Below are 17,623 nucleotides of genomic sequence, written 5' to 3' on the forward strand. Positions count from 1 at the left end.
CGAATTACAGTACCTCGAAAATTTTGATTGTTGTTTTCTCAGAAACGGTCGAATATCAACGGACAAACCGACACACGAGTTCGCTTATTTTTCTGAGAAATCGGGTTACGGCACTTGCCGTGCTCTTTTCGTCAGCGGCTTGTTCCTCCTGCGTCGGGTTACGCCGGCGACATGTGAGCAACGCCGTGCAGTTTTAAACGCATCCTCGTGCTTTTGTTGTGCCGATACCAACTAAGTCGACTAAAGCCAGAGCGCCTCCATAGTCCGAATATGTCTCGTAGCCGCGTTAGAAACGCCGAATCGGCTCTATCGGCGCCGAGTCACTCGCGTACCACAGCCGTAGCGGTTCGGCCCGCCGAGGCAATGCCTGCTGCGAGCAGTCAGCGTGGGGCAGAGGGGCCGACGCGAACAGGGCGGCACCGGCAGTCACACACTGTGTGACGTCACGTGGCCGCTGTGGCCGTCGCCTGCGGCCGCCGCTGTGACAGACAGTGGCGCAGCACAGGCCGCCGAGCGCAGCCGGGCCGCCGCAGCTGAGGTGAGGTGAGTGCCGGCGAGTACCGAGTTCCGCTTACGGCGGGGGGGAAGAACCGCCGCATCCACGCGCACCAGTTCCTTACGCAACCCAATCCGGGATTTCTCGATTGCGCTAAACCGCAGCCTATGGTGTTGTGGGCGGGCAAGACTCGAACGACCCGAGCAGTTTACGTAAAAGTCCGCGAAATCTCGAGGCTCTGATCGACTTCCGGTGGTTCGTACGTGTCTTGGCACACCATTATATTCTAGCGATATTGTCGGTTTTAATACTCAACGTTGTTTCATAACGTTTCCCAGTTTGCTCGCTTCTGTGGCTGTTGTCTACGCCAGGGAAAGAGATCTGTGTAGCAGCTTTGAAATTTGATCTGTTACCTTATATTCTGTACGTGAATATGATTTTGACGCACACAGCTGCCAGACTGCAATCTACCGTATTAACACGACAAGTCCTGAAAGTATTAATGTAAGCCGCATATTAAATCGTGTTGTTGAAGCCCAGTGCCCGGTTGTTTCTGTATATACATAGATGGATCCAAAATTACCCAAGTGGAGTATAGCGGAAGTGCTTTTCTATGCTATCTGGTTCGAGTCAGTAAAGTCTTCAGACTAATTAAACGCGATAGCCTTTCTACAGCGGAAACAGTAGCAACCTGGGACGCAATGAAGTTTGTAGGCCCTTTCAGATTGGTTCAAATGGCTCTGAGCAGTATGGGACAACTTCTGAGGTCATTAGTCCCCTAGAACTTAGAACTAGTTAAACTTAACTAACCTAAGGACATCACACACATCCATACCCGAGGCAGGATTCAAACCTGCGACCGTAGCGGTCTCGCGGATCCTGACTGCAGCGCCTAGAACCGCACGGCCACTTCTGTAGGACCTTTCTTTTTCTCCTAAAAACACTAATCGTATCCTGCTCCGACAGTGTCTTCTATACTCAACCAAGGAGATGGAATAAAACAACCGAGCGCTGTACACTGAGGTGAGAGAAGTCACAGGGACAGCGGAATGTACGTACACAGATGGCGCTAGTGTCATGCACACAAGGTATAAAAGGGCAGTCCACTGCCGGAGCTGTCATTTGTATGCGGAATGGTAGCTGCAGCTACACGCATGGCAAACTGTCAGGGAATTCAGTATTCCGAGATGCATTGTGTCGAAAGTGTGCCCACCACCTCCACTTACAGATCGAGAAGAGTGGCCTCTGCGTAAAGCTGTCAGCACTAAAAGACAAACAACACTGCGTGAACTCAGTCTGGGACGTACGACGAACGTATTCTTTAGTGTGGCAAAATGTGGCGTTAATGGGCTATGGCGGCAGACAGCCGACTCGAGTGCCTTTGCTAACAGCACGACATCGTCCACAACGCCTCTCCTGGGCTCGCGATCGTACCGTTTGTGCGCTGGACGACTGAAAGGCAGTGGCCTGGTCAGACGAGTTTCGATTTAAGTTGGCAAGAGCTGGTAGTGGAGTTCGAGGGCGGCGCAGAACTATGGATGCAGGTTGTCAACAAGGCACTGAGCAAGCTAATGGTGACTTCATAATGTCGTGGGCTGTCTTCACATCGAATGGACTGGTTCCTCTGGGCCATCTGAACCGATCATTGACTGCATATGGTTATGTGAGGTTACTGCGAGACCATTTGCAGTCATATATGGACTTAATGTTCCCAAGCAACACTGAAACTGTCACCGGGTCACAGTTGTTCGCGATTGGTTTGAAGAACATTCTTGAGAAACCAAGTGAATGATTTGGCCACACAGATAGTCCGACATAAATCTTATCGAAAATACACACATCAAAAATTTTTGCATCAACCCAGTTCTCAGAACTCCTGAAGATAGACATTGACTGTGCATATTGTATCACAGACACAGTCCCTTTGGCTGTTCAGAGATGGCACTAAACCCGCCCAAACATGTAAACAACCATGCATGAGCGTCGCCTACTAGACGGAGGGGGTCCGACCCGATCAGTTACAGGCAGTCCACCAGGAAGGAGGTACAAAGCACGTTATGCATGTAGTTCAACCATGCCTAGACGGTCAATACCGCGGTCCGATCGCGTCCGCATTGTTACTTTGTGCGAGGAAGGGCTCTCAACAAGGAAAGTGTCCAGGCGTCTCGGAGTGAACCAAAGCGATGTTCTTCGAACTTGGAGGAGATACAGAGAGACAGGAACTGTCGGTGACATGCCTTGCTCAGGCCGCCCAAGGGCTACTACTGCATTGGATGACCGCTACCTACGGATTATGGCTCGGAGGAACCCTGACATCAACGCTACCATGTTAAATAATGCTTTTTGTGCAGCCACAGGACGTCGTTTTACGACTCAAACTGCGCGCAATAGGCTGCATGATGCGCAACTCCAGTCCCAACGTCCGTGGCGAGGTCCATCTTTGCAATCACGACACCAAGCAGCGCGGAACAGATGGGCCCGCTCAGGATTGGTCTCACGTTCACTTCACCGATGAGTGTCGCATATGCCTTCAACTATACCATCGTCGGAGGCGTGTTTGGAGACAACCCGGTCAGGCTGAACGCCATACACACACCGTCCAGCGAGTGCAGCAAGGTGGTTCCCTGCTCTTTTGGGTGGCATTATGTCGCGCTGCTGTACGCCGTCGGTTGTCATGGAAGGCGTCGTAACGGCTGTACGATGTGTGAGTGGCATCCTGCGACCGATAGTGCAACCTTATCGGTAGCATATTGGCAAGGGATTCCTCTTCATGGATGACAATACGAGCCCCCATCGGCATGTCTTGTGAATGACGTCCTTCGGGATAACGACATCGATCGACTAGAGTGGCCAGCATGGTCTCCAGACATGAACTCTGTCGAACATTCCTGGGATAGATTGAAAAGGGCTGTTTATGGACGACGTGGCCCACCAACTACAGTCGGGGATGTACACCGAATCGCTGTCGAGGAATGGGACAATCTGGACCTACAGTGCCTTGATGAACTTGTGGATAGTATGCCACGACGAATACAGGCACGCATCAATGCAAGAGGACGTGCTACTGAGTATTAGGGGTACCGGTGTGTACAGCAGTCTGGACCACCACCTCTGAATGTCTCGCTGTATGGTGGTACAACATGCAATGTGTTGGTTCTCATGAGCAATAATAAGGGCGGTAATGATGTTTATGTTGATCTCTATTCCAATTTTCTGTCAGGTTCCGGAACTCTCGGAACCGAAGTGATGCGAAACTTTTTTTGATGTTTGTATATGGTACCTAACCAAGTAGTCACTTAGTGCAGAAGCTCCTGCACCGGTAACGCTTTCGCAATTATGGACGGCTATAGAGGCAGCAACGCTCAATGTTTTTGCGGGAGTTTGGAACGTCTTGTTGGGTCCACGCCACGCCACGCCGAGCTTCATGAGATCCGACGCGGTGTTAGGAGGTGCCTTAGTGTGTGATGGATGTGATGTTGGAATACGGAGGGAGCAGACAGTCCACCTGTCATGGGTGCATTTGCACCCTGCCATCTGTTACAGTGAGGAGGTTGACTTTGGCGAAGCAAGCTGTATCAATAACAGCTGTCGTCTATCTTAAATTACCGTACACAGTCTTCTTACATTAGGTAAGGAGCCACGGTAAACAACCTCAAATCCCATGCTTTACGAACACACGTGTGGAATGATGAGCGATTTCTTTAATCTTTCGTGTCCGATTTAAGCACACCGCTTCTTTCTACATCTATACGGAATCAACATTTACGGTTCTCCTGCATTTGAGTGTGATTCGGAGTCAGAAGCTGATGTAAAGCACATTCTGTTCTCGTGATCCAATGTTGACTGTGAAAGATCGGAATCGCTGAAAACATTGATGAGTATGGGATATCATACAGTTGTTTTTATAAATGGTTAACTTCTTTAAAAGCATAAGAAAAAATCTGTAAGTTTTAAGAACATTCCTATTTTCATATTTATTTATAGCTTATAATTACATTTAAGAAATAGAACGCATGAATGTATAATTCCAGATTTAATAATATAAGGAGATAATTTGAGATCATCAACTCTAACAATGTTTCAGTTCTGATCTATAGGGTCGTCAACAAGTCTGAAAAGCTTTTAAGTGTGTTTCAGGCGAGATTGTGCTGAGAAGTAGTGCTTGGAAAAAAAAAAGAATTCGATATATTGCGCCGTTTCCGAGTTGAAGTGAGCCACTTAGGCTGTTGCGCGCCACACGTGTTGTCTGCATGTTTTCCTGAAATCGAAAAAGAGAGCGATACAAAAGTTGGACGTGGGACGGTAGTGGGGATCGAACCCGAGCCAGAGGCTGCGCAGTCAACGGGGATATCTGTCGCATGTCCTGTGAGGACTGCTGGCACTGATGGTACCTGGAGGGCCGCCTGGAACTGCTCGCGAGGACGGCCTTCATTTACAAACTTCAATGTTAATTAAGTCGGAAAACACACAAGGTATGTTATTTTTTCTTAACAGTTATTTCTCAGCGCAGACTATCCTGCAGCACATTTACAAAGTTTCCAGACTGTTTCTTACGACCCTATATTCAATTTTAATAACACGAAAAGTTTACTAGGAATAATTGGCTTTTACGTACAGCGTGTCTATAAATAGTAAGACTTACTTGTGAAAAATGTAAATAACTTACAGAAATCTTTCATGTAGCGCATTTACAAATGTTCAGTGTGGATACCTTTTGTAACACGACAAGGGTCCCACGTGTAATTATGAAGTAAGTCTCGGTGTATCGTGGCAGCTGCATTTGTTGCCCGCTGTCGCAGTTCTCCGACATTTCCCGGAAGCAGAGCAGCGAACACACTGTATTTAATGTTGCCCCCCACCGCAGAAGTCCACAGGGGTTAAGTCAGGTAGATTGTGGGGGCCAGGATACTGTTTCACAACGTCCAGTGCTATGGCGATACGCGACAACTTTTCGATGATAATGTGATGGCGCTCATCTCGCTGGGAAATAAATTCTGTGCCCGTGTCCTATTGTAATTGGGGCACGAGATAATGTTGAAGCATGCCCAGGTGCGAAATGCCAGTTACAGTTGACTAGGCAGGAAAGAAAGGACCGCAAATCTCGTTGCAGCTTGTAGCGCAGAATGCATTTACCTTAGGCGACTCCCGTACATGTACGATTACGTGACGCACTTTGTGCTCATCTCATATCCGAACATTATGCCGGTTCATTCTACCACAGGAGTGGAAGGTGGCTTCGTCATAGAACACAACTTTTTTAAGAAAATCGTCTTCAGTCTGCATTTTGTTAATCATTTCTACAAAGAACTCAGCCCATTATTCTTTGTCACTTTCTCTCAAAGCTTGTAATAGTTCCAATTTGTAGGGTTTGAATGACCGACGTTTGTCTAATACCTTCCAGTCTGCAACACGGCATATTCAAGTCTAAGTTTAGACATCTCGTTTATTTACCCGGACTGGGAATGTGGGCTGTAGAAGGTGCTCAGAGAGACCGCTGGCCGAAACCCTAACCCGGCGGAGAGACTCCTGTGTGATGCACAGCCAGTTCCGAGAAACGATCTTACCAGCCAATAACACTTCGTCTCTGAGGTGGTGGCTTGCGACATTTAGTCCTCAATTGTTCTGAACTTTAGAAGCACATTTGGATAAGATGAAATTGTGAAAGACACTGCACACGCTCTGCACCATTATGTGACTCCATGACAGAATAACTCATGCACATGTGCCACCTTGGGGGGAACTTTGGAACCAACAGTGTTAGGCGAGAATAAAACTTGAAAGTGTACTCTATCAAGGGCTGTATCAAACATATCTGTAAGTTGTTTACTTGTGTGTGTGAGTTGCTTTTGCGTGAGTGTGTGCATGTGTGTGCGTATGTGTGTCTATTGTTGACGAAGGCCTTATTGGCCGAAAGCTTTAATTGTGAGAGTCTTTTTGTTGTGGCTATCGGCGACTTAGCATCTCCGGTATATGGTGAGTGGCAACTCTCCTTCTCATAATATTGCAAGTTATTTACCCTTTCCACAATTGAAGTTCTGTTTTATAAACACGCCACGTATAAGTTATCGACCTACAGCAAACATTCCGTGCTTAACCATCAATTTTCTGGGATATAACAACATTTCTAAGGGTTGTGTAACGAGAAAGCTACCTATTCTGCATGATATAGGAACACTTTATAGATCAGTTTGACTTGCATCATAGGACAATTTTAGAGAAACACGTTGTCTGCCACCTATATCACGAAGAAATTTCATTTATAAGAAGATGTATTTGTAATGTATCCATTTAGTGTAATGTACCGATTTACTAACTTCTGTTTACTGCAGCATCCTTGAACATATTCTCAACTCGAATATAATAAACCTTCTTCAGTCTGAGAAGCTTATGTCCACGAATCAGCATGGTTTTAGAAAGCATCGCTCGTGCGAAACTCAGCTTGACCTATTCTCACATGATGTACTGAAACTATCTGGCATCAGTCAGATTCCGTATTTATAGATTTCCTGAAAGCATCTGACGCAGTGTCCCATTGCCGGCTGTCATCGAAGTTACAAACACATACAATAAGTTCACAGATATGTGAGTGGCTCGAAGACTTCTTAAATAATAGAACCCAGCATGTTGTCCGCGACGGCCAGTGTTTATCAGAGACAAGGGTATCGTCGGTGCCATAAGAAAATGATTTGGCGGACAAGGTGGGCAGCAATCTGCGCTTGTTTGCTGATGTACGGTAAGGTATCGAAATTGAGTGGCTGTAGGAAGATACAAGACGACGTAGACAACATTTCCAGTTGGTATGTTGAATGGCAGCTAGCCCTAAATGTGAAAAAATATAAGTTAATCCGGATGAGTAGTAACATGAAACATGTAATGTTCGGATACAGTATTACTAGTGTACTGCTTAACATAGTCAAGCCGTTTAAATAGCTGGGCGTAACGTTGCAAAGCTATATGACGTCGAACGAGCATGTGATAACTGTGCTAGGGAAGGCGAACCGTCCGCTTCCGATTATTGGGAGAATTTCAGGAAAGAGGGGTACACTTGCAAAGGAGACCGCATATAGGACGCTGGTGCGATCTGTTGTTGAGTACTGCTACAGTGTTTGGGATCCTTACCAGGTCGGATTGAAGGCAGACATCGAAGCAGCTCAGAGCCGGGCTGCTATATTTGTTACCGGTGGGTTCGAACGACACGTAAATGTTACGGAGATGCTTCGGGAACTCAAATGGAAATCCCTGCAGGGAAGGCGACGTTCTTTTAGAAAAAGACTATAGAGAAAATTTAGATTACCGGCAATTGAAGCTGACTGCAGGACGATTCTACTGCCGCCAATATACATTGCGGGTAAGCACCACGAAGATAAGATACGAGAAAGTAGGGCTCATACGGAGGGATGTAGATAGTCGTTTTTCCATGGCTCTGTTTGCGAGTGGAACAGGAAAGGAAATGAGAAGTGGTGGTACAGGGTACCCTTTGCCACGCACCGTACGGTGGCTTCGGAGTATCTCTGTAGATGTAGGTGTACTAAGACACAAGTTTCCATAGCACGAGTCTATCAATTTGTCTAACAGCTCGACTGCAAAGACTTTAACTTCCATACAAACTTTAAATGTTTATTTGAAACTACAACAGTGAAGCTATAGTCACAGTATATAAAAAAAATTTCTTTAAAAAGAAAGGGTTACATAACCGTTTTCAACTAACTAAATATTCATCTTCAAATGTAAAACCATCAGTTGGAGAATATATAGTGGGCATTATGACCATACACCTGACAAAAATTACGAGAAGAAATGATACAAGGCAACTGAGGAACGGTGGTACAACAAAGTCAGTACAAGTTGTGTCTATGCTTGCCAAAACGTTCATTCCATGTCCTAATCCAGAAGAGATAAAAACCACACCACGGTGAAATTTTCAATTGCAAATGTTACGCTTTTCGGTTTTTTCAGTTTTCTTTTTCATGGCTTGCCAGACGTTTAAAACCGTTGAAGAGGCAGTAGAATACCGATTTTCTGAAGAAAACGAGACAGATGTGGTAGCTCTTCCTCCAATTGTAAATGAGCAAACAGATGAAAACGTAAAAGATAGCTTGTTAGGAAATACCTGTGTTAGCTATATTACGTGTACTACTGTAATTTTTCATGAAAGAGACAAACGAAGAGGTTGTTCATGTTTCTTTTGAAGGAGTCGGTAAAGAGGTAGTTAAACGATGTCATCAAGCTACGAAATTTTCGTTTTCTTAGGGAAGTAAGCTTCTTGTCAGTCAGATGAACTGAAAGCAAAGTTGCATAATCTCAGTCACTGGCAGATTTTTGAAAAACGCTTTTCAGAAGAAATTGTAAGCGTGATTGTAGAGGAATCTGAAAGATACGTTTGGGAGTGTAATAATAAAATACTGTTTTCGGTTGCATCTTAAGAAATTTGTGTGTTTGATGGGTTCTTGATCCTTAATGGCTATCGTGAATTTTTCAGTGGACGAGATTATTGATCTCAGGACGACGGTCGTAACAGGTATGCTGAACTGAAATCTATATCACATTTCTGTAGTAATAAAAAAGGCAAAGAAAACAAAAGTGACATATCTTTCAAAATAAAACCACTAGCTAAGGCTCTGGTACAAAATTATCAAAGGTGAGGAGTCTGTCAGAAGAATCTAGCAGTATATGACATGATTGTGAGGTCCTATGGACGTCACTCTATAAAGCAGTTTCCCAGACTCAAGCCCACACGCTTTGGATGTAAACCATGGTGCTCATGTGGTACTGGTGGCTACAGTTACAACTTCGTACTATATTATGAGAATGATCAAAAGAATGATAGTTAGGATGTTCCACTGGGTAGTTTTCAAAATGCTGTGCATTAGTGGCGAGTTGAAGAGTTACCAAATATTTTTTGACATTTTTAATTATTTTACTAGTCACCACCTGCTCGTCCGACTCAAGGAAATAGGATTCCGTGCAAGTGGAACCATAAAAGAAAACAAAACAAGGAAGTGCTCCCTATCACCATATTATGCAAGGAAAAAGAAATGGGGCATACTTTGATTTTAGATTTGATAGAAGGATAAAAAATTGGGTCAGATAATGGAATGATATAAAGTGTGTTGCTCTACCAACTAATTTTAATGCCGTGCTCCCTAACCTCAAAGTCCGACGGTGGAATTCATCCCAGAACGAAAAGTTCAGTGTTCCACAAGCACATGCTTTCAACACCTACAAGAATTTCGTGGTAGGCATTGATCTTCACGACTGGCTATACAATTGTAGTGCGTGGTAAAAAGTGGTACTGGTACCTTTTTATGAGATTGGTTGATATGACTATTGTAAATGCATACTTTGGTTTCAAGAGGTGCAATGAAGGAACTTCTTTATCTGTGAAAGAATCCACTACACAGATTACTAGAAAATATCTGAAAAAAGAAATCGGTATGAGGTCAATTAAGGAAAGACCAACAAAACTCGTCTCCTCTCCCTGTACTAATGTAACGGATATACTTCAGAAACTTCACGCCATCCAGAAGCGGGAAAAGCAAAGAAGATACGAGTTTGAGAACTGTAAAGGAAAGGCTAGAACATATTACGGGAAGTGTAATGTTACGCTCTGTATCGAATTCTTACCCAAATATCATATTGGGACTTAATTAAATTTTGGTTTTTGAGGTTTTTGGGTTAAAACTTTTGTAAATACAAGTTATTGTAATATGCATAATAATTTAGAAATGTTGTTCCGAGTTTATTATTACCAATTCCCTTTTCTCTTTTCATTTTTCTAGTAAGCAGAGTAATGACAAAGTAAGTGCCAAGCTCTCAGTGTCCGCAAATGAGGACAGCCCAATATTTTACATTTAGGCCCTAAGTGAACAAAATTTCCTCATATTTCGATAAATTGGGTTGCCAGGACACAGTTTTCCAAAAATTAAGAATATATGTTAATTGGGTGCTAGTGGGTTAAAGGCATTACTCGCCGAGATGATCGGAAAGTGCCCGATCACAACTGCACGTCGCCTCACTATGACACTCTTCCTGTTCTCGTAGACACTCCTTCCTGGACATATCACTTAGCTGATCGCTCAGGATCAACAACTACTGACTTTCGAAACACCGACTCCGCCGCTGAAGGAACACGACGCTACCCACATCCGTGGGGGCGTTCAGCCTACTCCTCCAGCTCGGGAGATCCAAAGCCACTCCAGGAAATTATTTGACATTTCAGCCTTTGTGCCCATCAGACAGGAGCAAGATGTAGGCCTCTTCTTCAACCATTTACTGCTCCCACTATAGCGCTACAGCTAGCGAGGGGGAACTGCATAGTTTCCGAACTGCCAGTGAAACTGTCGCCACATGTACAACACGTTGAAAGCGACATTATCGGCCACTATTGCCCTGCAGTGTTTGGGGTAACACATTGCGAGCCGGAACTGTTTACAAGGGGCCACACTACGGCACAGAAATGGACGAAAGAGAGCTAGAGGAAAAAAGTTTACATGAAAAAGAGAAACTCGTTTTTTTTTTTTTTGGGTGTGCTTCCGAACCCTTAATTTGTGAACTGATACTGGATAGATACCTTTCCCAGGTCGCTGGAACCAGGTTTTGAGCATACACTGCCACTGAAAAGTTTTCTATCACTTATCACAATTATCCAATTGTGGTTGAAACAGGGATTTCGTTTTGAATATTCTACTGTATTCCCATTATGATACTAAAACAAGTATCAACTTCTATGTATTCGACTGGAACAGAGGGATGCTCAGGGGTATCAATGCTGACGTGCCCTTACTGGAGATGTTTCGCATTGTTTTATAGTATATTGTGTACATACAATAGTGTGTTTATATATCTGATTAGATAGATAATGGAACGGAAGCAGGAGAATGGGATTGAAAAATGCGCTGTAATTGTAGCTATGCATCAGGAAGGTTGTTATAGTAAGACAATTGCAATAAAAGTCGACGTAGCCCAATCTACAGTGGTGTTTATATTGCAGGAGTTCAAGATAACTGCTACCAATGCACTTGTTTCGCGTTCTTGAAGACCACGAGTAACATCATACTGAGACGATCAGTCTGTATATGTGCAGAGTAAACGTCACAGACTCGTACTGCACCTGAAATTCGCGGGAAAGTAAACAGTATGCGAGCAGCTGCCATCTCTGAGCAGTGAAATACCGTCTACGCGATAACGTTTGATGAGTTACATAGCAGCCAGAGAATCTATATCATGAACAAAATAAGATGAAACGATTGCAATGTGCAGCAGTGGTCCAAGGCGTTGTTCACGGACAAATCAAAGTCTGGAATATTTGGAAGCCATCGTCCAATGTTTGTTCGTCAACTGTGTGACGCTAACGGCGAATCGTGGTGGGAGGTCGCTCATGGTGTGATAATATTTTGAGCATGACAGAGTCGGTGACCTAGTGATAATTAATGGAATGTTAAAGAAGGAAGGATACCAAACAATGCAGAGCGACAGTACAGCTCCATCTAGAAGGATACTTACTGGTCGTGGATTTGTTCCTCAGCAGGACAACGACCCATAACATACTTCTAAAAGGTGCAGACGGTATGTCAATAGAAAAGAGAAATTTGGGGAAGGAGACAATCAACTGAATTAAATCCCATTGGAATCTTATGGGAAGGAATTGACAGGGAGGTCAGAAAACTGGGGTTATAAGATGTTAATTATATGTGGAATAACTTACAGTATCTGCAAAAACGCTACAAAATCTTATCTCCAGAAAGCCAGCAGTTTGTGGAGCTGTTCTTGGGGCAAAGGTGGATAGTTTGAAGAAGCTAAAATCCAAACCATACTGTATTATAGTTAATGACAGAGACAGAACATATTTATTTTATCGATCTAGGTGTGTGCTTACAATGAAATAAAGAATATAATCTTTGTCATAGGAAATCGGAAACTTTTAACCGGCAGTGTTTCTTTTAAAACTGGTACTACCAGTATGAAAGACTGTTGTGGTTGGCAGGAGAGATGTTGTGGTTGGCAGGAGAGCCAACACCGTGTTGCTAAAGAGGCCGAAAGGCTGGCGTGAGGTATGATTCACAATATAAATAATAACTGATAATGGCGCATTGCTAGGTCTAAGCAATAGCTGAAGGCTATGCTAACTATCGTCTCGGCAAATGAGAGCGTAGAAGTCAGTGAACCATTGCTAGCAAAGTCGGCTGTACAACTGGGGCGAGTGCTAGGAGGTCTCTCTAGACCTGCCGTGTGGCGGCGCTCGGTCTGCAACCACTAATAGTGGCGACACGCGGGTCCTAAACGCGACACATCTACGACCATACTTACGGTACATGAAAAGTAATGTATACAAGAACCATAAAAATGGCAAACTGCTGCCCGTTGAACAGACGTGATTCAGTAGTGCACATGTACTAAGACGGTAGCAGTGAGAATGTGCTTTTTCAAACTTCAATCTCTGGACACATTCTTTTCTGTGTTCCTTAGCACTGCTCCTAGATTTACGAGACACATAATGTTTACGGAATCCATGGTCGTTTCGTTTCCCCAGTTCTACATTCCTGGAGATCAGCGTTTCTCAAACACCGTGTCACAACACCTTGGTTTGCTGGAAATACATGCCAGGTATGCCGCGAGATTTTATTTTCGTACTTAAGGGTGATAAGTTTCTTTTTCTTCTCATGTCTTACGTTTACGTTCACATGTTCCTATTCAAGAGTCTTACATAATAATTTTGTAAAATTTGTATCTCACTGTTCCATAACAAAGAATATATTGTCGGCACTTTATGTGCCTACTTTTATCATCTGTGGAGAAAATCATATGTACAGGAATCGCGAATGTTTGAAACATACTTTGGTGTTCCTCAAACAAAAAGAAAGGTTGAGAAACGCGGCTGTGTACAACAAAATAGTCGACTGCCTCTAAGTACTCGCACCAGATTACGAGCTGAAGCTTAATGATGCTGTTTCACGAGACTAGGGACTGCAACGCTGTTGGAGTGAGAGAGAGGAAACTAGCCTCAGAATGGAAGGAAAGCATTTACAGATAGACGCGGCCTGGCCGTACGAAATATTCTCCACATTTGGTGGACAGTACCACCAACACCTGGGCAACACATCGGTAGCTACGTGTAACACCACGTTCCATTAGCAATATTGCCTGGCCATTCAGCAGTACTGCACTGTTGCCACGTATTGCATCTATATTGCAGCAGTGTTGACGGCATATTGTTAAGACGTAATTAGAAGCCTTAAATAATGAGACATCGCCAGCTGGCATTTGTATGATTTTCCAGGGAGTTTGATTGAGCGGATCATGATATTCTATTAGAAAAACTCAAGTTTTATAGAATTTATGGCCTTAAACACTTTTTTTCAATCATATTTGAGTAACAGAATACAAAATGTAGTGCTGCATAATTCAGAAATCTCAGAAAGGTAGAAAGTTTTAGTGGCTGGAGGAAAAGAGACGTAAAGGGACTCCTACATGGTTCAATTTTTGGTCCACTCCTATTCCTTATGTTTGTGATAACCTCCCACTTAACATTCAACAAGCAAAATTGGTACTTTCTTCGAGCGATACTAGTGTTATAATAGAATTTGTTACAGAGATAGCAACAGAAGAGTTGGTAAATAATATTTTCCAAAGAATTATTAAGTGGCTCTCTGAAAATGACCCTTCATAAATTTTGAAAAAACACACTACATTCATTCCTGTACGACAAATGGAACCTTACCAATAACTGATGTAGCACAAACACTGGACTCAGTAAGTAGGGTAGAATGCTCCAAATTTTTGGGTGTACATATTGATGAAAACTTGAAGCGGAGGAAGCATATTACTGAATTGTTTAAAAAGTAAGTTCAGCTACTTATGCTCTTGCTATAATTTTTAAGCTTGAAAACAAATGTATCAGCCTCCTCAGATATTTTTCTTATCTCCACTCAATAACATCATATGAAATAGTTTTCTGGTGTAATTTATCATTTAGAACGAAACTATTGGTTGCCCAAAAGCAAGTCATAAGAATAGTATGTGGTGTTTCACCCACAGAGTTCAAGGAGCTATCATTTTAACTGTGCCGTCACAATACCTATGTTTTCTTGTAAAATTCGTCATTAATAATCCATCACAATTTGAAAAGAACAGTGATGCACATACCTACAACACTAGAGGGAAAAATTACTTTTATTACCCACTGCTAATTGGGCTCAGAGAAGAGATCTATACGCAGCGACGAAAATTTTTTATCATTTGCCTAAAAAAATATCTGACAGATAGTGAAGAAAGTTTCAAATCTAATTTAAAATGGGTTCTCCTGGACAACTCCTTCTATTCCATTGACGAATTACGGCTTAAAGACTGGGAGCCAGCAGAAAAAAATTAAGTGTTGTTGCATGAGTAGCACTAGAAATATTGTGTTCATTGAAACTTCCTGGCAGATTAAAACTGTGTGCCAGGAAATTTCATATCAGCGCACACTCCGCTGCAAAGTGAAACTCTCATCCTGGGAACATCTCCCTGGCTGTGGTTAAGCTGTGTCTCCACAATGTCCTTTCTTTCAAGAGTGCTAGTTCTGTAAGTTTCTCAGAAGAGCTTCTGTGAAGTTTGGAAGGTAGGAGACGAAGTGCTGGCAGAAGTAAAGTTGTGACTACGGGGCGTCAGTCGTACATGGGTAGCTCAGATGTTGCCGGCATCGTGGCTTAGCGTGTCGGAGGGTTAGCAGCCCTCTGTAATATAAGAACTGAGTGAATGGATCAACAACGAACTTAAACGGGTGTCATGGGACGTCCACCCCGAACAAGGGCAACGAACATAAACGAACAAAATGAGATAATAATAAAAAAAAGAAAAACATGTGTCTAGCAATTGCGCGCGGTAGTCAAAGCTCACGAGTTCGAGTCTCGGTCGGGCACACAGTTTCAGTCTGCCGGGAAGTTTCATATCAGCGCACACTTCGCTGCAGAGTGAAAATCTCATTCTGGAATGTGTTCATTATTCCTGTAAACTAACTCGTTCCTCACCATTTCAATAAAATAATCATTCAAACGATATATAGAACATTTAACTATCGAACCAACTAAAACATGGCACATGTAACAACACCTTAAGATGCTACTTTTCCTCAAAACTCGCACACTCTAAAATCATATATGATGTACGGCTTCTTGCAATTTTCACAAGTTTATCAGCAAAGAGTTGTCGATAAAAAATACTGCACACCCGACTTGAGTCGGCCTAGTGTGTCTCAGCCACTAGCCATTTAGAAGGATTAGGGGAAGACTGGCCTGTTACTTCCTTTCCTTTTCTTCATTTGGCCTCCAGATTTTCTACTCCATTTAGCCGTATAAAACGCGTGAATATGTAGTATACTTAAGTGTATGGAAAACAATACATAAATGAATAAATAGTGTTTTAAAATCAAAAGTGATCAATGAGTCATGAAATTAAGCAGTAAAATATTTACAAAAGATACTTTATTAGTGTACAAAATGTTTTATGATGACACGGAAAATTAAATAATCTGGAACAGGAAACACTCAGAAGAACTTTGAGTTCATACTGCATATCAACAAACATTATCAGTCAGAATTTGCCTTTGGCTGATGTTTTCCAAACATGATAAGGCAAAAACAAGTTATAGAAAATCTTGCCTTCATCCATAACACAGCTTACAAAAATTCACTTCTTTTCATTTCAATCGATGTACTGAATTGTAGTTAGGCCTTCTATTTTGCTATAACAACTGATATGAAAAAATTTAGTGAACATCAGTTGGTGTGGCATTTTGGTGTCGCGTTCAGAACATGTAACTCACGCTCAATATAATCCAGTCTGAATGTAAAAACTTCAGAAGCCACCCAGAAGTAAGTCAATGTAGCTGACTAATAAGTGTTTGATTGAAACAAGACAGCCTTCGTTTCTCTGGTTATTATTGCGCAACGCGCCTATACAAGTGCTCGTGCAACTATATCGTTCAGTTCGTGAAGGATTAGTGTTACTACTTTCAGACTTAATTTTGATGTAGACATCTCTAGCGTGAACGGAGAGTTTCTGCTTAGATTTCACACACAGTGCTGCAGATCTTTTGGTAGTGCAGTGCATACAGAAATTCTCTCTTGCGGTACTTCAAGAGGACTGGTCACCACAGTTTAATAAATCAGTGCATTTTTTTTTTAAGTGTGACTTTAAGAAAGTCGAGTTCAACTTGCTGAGGTTCCGATTTATGGCCTGAATGATACGATCTTCTCTGTTAGAAAGTGGTTGCACATGGTAAAACAAGGAACTAAATTATGGGAAAGTGGTTGCATTTTTCTTAAAGTGTGACTTCAAGAAAGTCGAGTTCAATTTGCTGAGGTTCCGATTTATGGCCTGAATGATACGATATTCTCTGTTAGAAAGTGGTTGCACATGGTAAAACAAGGAACTAAATTATGGGAAAGTGGTTGCATTTTTCTTAAAGTATGACTTCAAGAGAGTCAATTTGCTGAGGTTCCGATTTATGGCCTGAATGATACGATCTTCTCTGTTAGAAAGTGGTTGCACATGGTAAAACAAGGAACTAAATTATGGGAAAGTGGTTGCATTTTTCTTAAAGTGTGACTTCAAGAAAGTCGAGTTCAATTTGCTGAGGTTCCGATTTATGGCCTGAATGATACGATATTCTCTGTTAGTAAGTGGTTGCACATGGTAAAACAAAGAACTAAATTATGGGAAAGTGGTTGCATTTTTCTTAAAGTGTGACTTCAAGAAAGTCGAGTTCAATTTGCTGAGGTTCCGATTTATGGCCTGAATGATACGATCTTAGAAAGTGGTTGCACATGGTAAAACAAGGAACTAAATTATGGGAAAGTTGTTGCATTTTTCTTAAAGTGTGACTTCAAGAAAGTCGAGCTCAATTTGCTGAGGTTCTGATTTATAGCCTGAATGACACCATCTTCTCTGTTAGAAAGTGGTTGCACATGGTAAAACAAGGAACTAAATTATGGGAAAGTGGTTGTTTCTCACTATCATTTCAATATAGAAATTATGGTTTTCATAATTAATGGTCTTTCCGTTACTTGTTACCGAGCATTAACACAATAGACAAACTGTGGATCCTGGTATACTATTCATATGCATTTCTAATACACAAGAGAGACCAAC

General features: G+C 42.6%; 1 protein-coding gene across 1 annotated transcript in view; it reads left to right on the top strand.

The window, feature by feature from the left end:
* The first annotated feature begins 392 nt into the window (after positions 1 to 392).
* The window catches only part of LOC126284651 (PI-PLC X domain-containing protein 1-like), a 365,603-nt gene continuing 348,372 nt past the window's right edge, over positions 393 to 17,623 (top strand). Inside the window, exon 1 of the mRNA XM_049983744.1 lies at positions 393 to 543. The gene's annotated coding sequence lies outside the window, so the exon portion shown is untranslated. The remainder of the gene's footprint in view (positions 544 to 17,623) is intronic.

Source organism: Schistocerca gregaria, chromosome 8 (genome assembly GCF_023897955.1).
Source record: "Schistocerca gregaria isolate iqSchGreg1 chromosome 8, iqSchGreg1.2, whole genome shotgun sequence".
NCBI lineage: Eukaryota > Metazoa > Arthropoda > Insecta > Orthoptera > Acrididae > Schistocerca > Schistocerca gregaria.